Source organism: Electrona antarctica, assembly GCF_951216825.1.
Source record: "Electrona antarctica genome assembly, chromosome: 22".
Lineage (NCBI taxonomy): Eukaryota > Metazoa > Chordata > Actinopteri > Myctophiformes > Myctophidae > Electrona > Electrona antarctica.
In genome coordinates this window covers 26,157,351-26,163,796 of record NC_136805.1, presented here as the reverse complement: position 1 = coordinate 26,163,796, position 6,446 = coordinate 26,157,351, and the positions used below count along the sequence as shown (strand labels likewise).

Here is a 6,446-nt window from a genome sequence, read left to right as displayed (position 1 = left end):
AATTATATCGGTCGGCCTCATGGTGGCGCTATAACAGCCCACTTTACGTTTTGGCTTATAACTCTTGAACCGTAGGTCATAAATTCAAAATTCCTTTTTCCCTGTATTCCTTGGGCCATGACGCATCTCCCCATATAGGCCACGCCCATTTGCGTCAGGATAGATTTTCCGCCATTTTGAATTTTCTTCAAAACACACTTTTATTTTCTGATTCTACAGATTTTGTCTGAATCTCACAGAAATCGGTACACATGATCTCTGGACCTATCGGACCGCGTTTACATTTTTTGATTTTTTTTGTCCGTATTGTTCGGCCTTAATCGTCGTCCGAAGTTAGTGGGAGGGGCCTATTTTACAAAAAATGCCTAAAATCACGAACGGAATGTCCAATCCATCCCAAATTTGAATCAGATGTCGCGGGTGGTTTAATCAACCAAAAGCCAAAAGCGATTCCATTTTCATCCATAGGGGGCGCCGCAAATGCGAAAAATTTAACCGCTTGTTGCAGAAAATCACACCCGTATGAAGTTAGTGGCGCAACTCCGTGTGGGGGTCCCCAGGGGGGCCCCAGAAGTCCCAGACCCACAGGAACGCGGCCAGGGTGCCAGCCCGGTTCCGGCGAGCCAGCCCGCGTCCGAAACGGTCGAGAAATGACAGAGTTACAGTGTGGGGGTCCCCCAGGGGGTCCCTCTACTGTACTGTACCTTCACTGTACTGTAACACCTCAAATCATCATATATAGGCTACAGTTAATTGTGAAAACCAACCAAACGCTATTTTTCGTGCTCGGACAGACCCAGCCTGCCAGCCAGGGACAGACCCATGGACACACAAAGCTAGATAGGAGTGGTTGCACCACTCAAAAGTTATTTTCACAGGGGTGAGATGACATTGTAATTTGCAAGCGAAATTATTGGGAGGGGCCTATGCAAATTCTATGACCTATTATTATTATTATTATTATTATTATTATTATTATTATTATTAATTGCCCAGACCATTTGGACTAATACATATATCTACCTGCCTACTGTGTTATTCATTTTGTATTATTATTATTATTATTATTATTATTATTATTATTATTATTATTATTATTATTATTATTATTTCCCAGACCACTAATAAATGAATCTACCTGGCTGCCTACTGTGTTATACAAATGAAAACGTTATCAACGTGGCTATGATTCAGGATCTGCTTTTATTTTTTTATATGAACGTCATATAAAAGCATATAGCCTAAGTATGTGGTTGAAAATTGAGCAAGTTATGTTTATTTAGAATTGTAATCAGTAATCAGAATCAGTAAGATGGCCGCCACGTAGCGACGTCGCTCTCCATTGGCCAGCAGCGCGGGTGAGTCATGAGCTCATGCGTGAGCTGCTTTCTCATTGGCCGAATTTCCATGTAGAGTCTTTCAAACCCTCACTCTCCAGGCTAACTGTGAGACGCAGACGTGTTGTTTTCTGACTGAGAGAGATTGACAAACCGTCCCACAACTGCATTTTTTTGGATTTTCATCTTATCTACTCCGTATAGTATTGTTTTGGTGTTTCTTGTGTGCTTTTGTCTTTTATTTTTATCGTATATACTCCGTATATTGTTTGTTGTGCTTTTGTTTTTTTGGTGTGTGTGCTTTCCCCGTTCACAGGACAAGATTTGAAGGTATGATAAACTCCTTTCTTAATCATCAGTTAAAAGAGTTTCATTGGTATGAAATTAATGTAACAATGAATGCTAACTACACAGCACCACGTGTGAAATATGCCACAACAACACAACACCATTTCAGCGACTCGGCTGTTTCTTCTTAAAACATCATTGTAATTGAACACTGTTTCTGCGTTTTATTACCCCCCCATGTTGCATGAACAACGCAACCGGCTGTTTCTTCTTAAACCTCATTTAAGAGCAACATCACACACACGCGCAACCAACACCATTTCAGCGTGCTGAACGACACACGGGTGTTTCGTCTTACAACATTATGCAATTAAACACAGCTTCTGCTTATTATCCTCCCACACACACGAACAACAACGTTTATACTCCGCAGCACGACGGTGTCGCCAGAGTGTAGAGTAGGAGAGTAGCGACACGCTTTGATCTGCCGCACAGCGTGTGCATATGGGCTATAGTTCCAAACATTACTCCTATGGCTGGAACTATCCCATTGAGATAGAATGAGCACTTCCGCATTCCATCGTTACAATGGGAGTCCATGCTAGTGTGGCCACTCTTACCATATTACTCTCGGCACCCGCTTTGCGGCGAGATCAAAGCGTGTCGCTACTCTCCTACTCTACACTCTGGCGACACCGTCGTGCTGCGGAGTATAAACGTTGTTGTTCGTGTGTGTGGGAGGATAATAAGCAGAAGCTGTGTTTAATTGCATAATGTTGTAAGACGAAACACCCGTGTGTCGTTCAGCTATTTTAGGCGTGCGTTAATAGCAGACCCCAACTCGCGTGTTGTGAGCTTATGGATCTGCTATGCTTTTCAAAAGGTTTTACTGATGGATGTATCCATATAATCTAATAAGGGTCTTCAATGTTTTTTCATGTCAAGGACCCCTTAGGGCCCATTCATACTCCTATTTTACCGCTGTAGTGCCGAAATTATTTCGGCTCAGAAATGTTCAGTAGCACCGAAGAGCCGACTTTAGGACGGTACCCCCCCCCCCCCCCCCCCCCCATATAGGAGTATGAATCGCGCCAATATGTTGAGAGAGTCTCAGACATCACGCAGGGTGAGGGACCCCCACTGGCCACTACATGGGCTATTATATTATAAAACTGTTCCTGATTAAACTGGACATTCTTCTTTGACGGCACTAGTGTAAAACATAATGTAAATGTTTTGTGTTTATTTGTTTCATGTTTTCTATTCACATGTTGAATTTATGTTAGTATTAATGAATGATATTTAATCTCTTAAACCCTCAATACTAAATTGACTGTTGGAAAATAAAAGGAAAATAAAAAGGGTTCCTATCGCACCATATTTGGCAGCCCCAACTTTGAGGACCCTATCGGTCCCGGACCCTCTGTTGTAGACCAGTGATGCAAATAGCCAGCATCCTGCTGCTACATCATTAAGGCTCATACATAGTCTGGATTTTCGGTGGTGAGGTGACCACCGAACTACAACATGACGTGAAGAGCAAACCACCGCTCCAGCCCTTCTCTCTGTTTTTACTCGCCACCGCTCAATGTTATTTCAGCTCCGGTGTTCAGCTCACCACCGGAGCGGTGGTCACCTCACCACCGAAAATCCAGACTATGAATGAGCCTTTAGACTCACTAAATTGAGAGGACGCAATCATGTCGCCCTCCGGGGTCCTGGTATGCATGCTGTACTGTACTGCTGTGGTTCTCAAACCTTTTCATGCACAGACCGCACATTTGAAAAGATATGCCAGGGCAGGGACCCCCATATGAGAATATTTTATGGCTCTAGCAGTGATTCTCATTTAATGGCATTTCTATCTCTGGGACACATCTATATTGTAAAACCAATGTTGATGTACAAAACTGACCCATTAGGGTCCATGTGGTTCCATTTGTACATTCTGAGTTAGACAAGGATCCGTTTGGTTCCTGTCTTATCATTTAGCTGTGGACTCCCTGGAACTCCCTCAAGGACCCCTGGGAGTCCCCGGACCCCACTTTGACACCCACTGCAGTGCTGTACACTGTCCATGTGCACCAAAAACAGCCGATCTACAATATCAGGCACCAAATCTATGCACCACACTGTGAATCTCGTGCTGCCATATGTTGTACGCTTGTAGATTGGCTATTTTTGGCTATTCTAGAATGTGAATGCTGAAACTGTCAAATACCAAATATATATATTTTTCATGAACAATTCACAGCTGCTGACAGCCATTCCACTTCTACGCAGACATCTGGAGACGCTGGTCCCGTAGACGCTCTACATTATACTGAGGTTTGTGTGATATTGATTAAACATTTCGGCTATTTTTCCTGACATGTACACCACGCATGGATGAAAGTCAACTCCATATTGACCCGGATGGGGTCAAAATGAGATCTACAAGCTCGCGACCTTGCAGATCTGCAAATTGGATGCCCCAATTTTTCAACAGCAACCTGTTATAGTGCCACCTAGCCCCTTTTAGCACCCTCGGTTAGCTTTTCTGAATTTTAGACGTCGCTACCCTAGGGTCCCTGACAGCTTATTCCACCCTCCATAGGATGCAGATGTACATACACTGTTCACTGAGAGCGGTGGCGCCGCTTGAGTGTTGGTGAGATGTTTCAAAGATGCATAAAACAGCTATAGGAGACCGCCGCAACATGTAAGAAATGGCATTAACCGCCGATGCCGTTAAGTATTTTTTATCTTTTTTTTTTTAAAGTTTTGGCTTCTCTGAAATCCTCTCTTCCTCACTTCCCATGTCCCGCCTCCCACGACACAACAGCATTATAAACATCCTGTATGTCCTGTATGTCAGAGGCAGTAACTAGGACGTGCAGCTAGCCAGTCGGCGCTCGGGAGGCGGTACAATGGGAAGTCAATAAGTAAGTCAAGGAAGAGAGAGGAGAGAGAAGTTCAGCGAAGCAAAACTTAAAAAAAAGATTAAAAATACTTAACAGCATCGGCGGTTAATACCATTTCATACACATTGCGGCAGTTTCCTATAGCTGTTATGCATCTTTGAAACATCTCACCAACACTCAAGCGGTGCCGCCGCTCTCCGTGAACAGAGCGTATGTACATCTGCATCCTATGGAGGGTGGAATAAGCTGTCAGGGACCCTAGGGTACCGCATCCAAACTTCAGAAAAGGTAACCGAGGGTCCCGAAAGGGGCTAGAGTGCATGCACTAGGAAGAGGAAGAAGTGCCATTTTCAACATCGCTCATGGTCCTGCTATAACTGGCCCATTCAAGTTTTACCTAGAACTGCACCGATCTGTGTAAAACTTTGTATGCACACTCTGTAGAGGCCAAGGAAAACAAAACATTGAAATGCATTTATTACTCCTTCAGATTTTACCCAAATCTCACGCATATCGGTACACATTATCTCTATAGTCATGTGATCAAGACGGGTCTTTTCAGGAGTGGCCTGTTTTGTACAAAATGCTGCAAATCATTATCGCAGCGTTAGATTGCAGTGAAACTGCACGCATATTCCCACTAGGCTGAGGAAGAAATGCTACTTGACATTTTTGTAAAAAACAATCTTATCCTGGTGGAGACCTGTGCCCCGAGGGGCGCTTTTTGTAGTTTACAACTGAATTACTTATAGACGTGGTAAACCTCCATATCCAGAAAATCTTCACCAACAATGGCCAATCTACAAGATCACGCAGCGACACTTTCTAAGCTTTAACATTTTTTTATTTACAGCTGGTGACCTCCAGTTCCACTGCTCGACAGACGTCCTGGTCCAGTGGATAAGTTACCAGTCTACTGTACTCGCACAGGTTTGTCACTTTTAATATTTCTCTTGACGTGCACAACACAATGCTGTAATGTTGGCATATGAGCACTGTTTTGCTATCAAGCCATTGTCAGTTAATGCGGTGTCGTCACTTTAGCAAGACGGTCTAATGATTCTGTACCTACTAGCTTCCATGTGGATGTTGAACGTCACATGTCAGTCTATGATTCAAGTCAACTATATTTGGGCAATGTTCCAGGCCAATCTAATTTGTCAGTTTTAATGATCCCAACCTGATCTTTTTGCTAAAGAGCTGGACCCCATCTGAAAATATGTTGTTCCAGAGACTCTCCAGAAGCAAATATTTGAGTTAAAAACGTTTGCTCTGAAAGATATATTCAAAGATGGCAGATCTACAAGCTCGTAGCGTGGGACTTGGTGCCGCACTATGAGCTTGTAGATGTGCTATTTTCCAACAGCTAACGTATAACAATGCTTAAAACACAAGCTTGTAGATCTGCTATGAGGTGTCATCACTTCACAAGACGGGGTCTAATGATGCTGTAGCTTCCATGTAGTCCGGCAGCAGACAGGCTTCTTTTGTTTAAAGTGGGAGATTTGGTATAGTAAGCAGCCATCGCCACTTGCCCAAATGTGCTGACCTCATCACATTTGTCATGACGTCTATGGCTGTTTTTAGCCCAAGGAGTGTATTTTGTGCAAATCTAATGCTTGGAATGGATTCAGAATCATGAAAACCCCCTAGTTTGACATGTCACATGCTACTTAAAACCTCTTAAGCCCAAATCCCCCGCCGGCGGGGGCAGCGGCTGTCTACCTCATGAACAGCTCTCAGCGGGTAAATGGGTCTGGTCAAGGTCTCATCTGAAAATATGTTGTTCCAGAGACCCCCAGAAGCAAATATTTGAGTTAAAAATGTTCGCTCTGAAAGAATATATTTTCATTTTTCAAAAATAGCAGATCTACAAGCTTGTAGCGTGAACGTGGTGCCGCGCTGCGAGCTTGTAGAT

The 6,446-nt window shown here is 43.5% G+C and overlaps 1 long non-coding RNA gene across 1 annotated transcript; it reads left to right on the top strand.

The window, feature by feature from the left end:
* Window positions 1–1,490: 1,490 nt before the first annotated feature.
* LOC306915433 lies at window positions 1,491–5,456 on the top strand. Its single transcript, XR_013788822.1, has 3 exons — window positions 1,491–1,667; window positions 3,880–3,953; window positions 5,382–5,456. It is a non-coding gene; the product is annotated as an uncharacterized lncRNA (long non-coding RNA).
* Window positions 5,457–6,446: the final 990 nt, after the last annotated feature.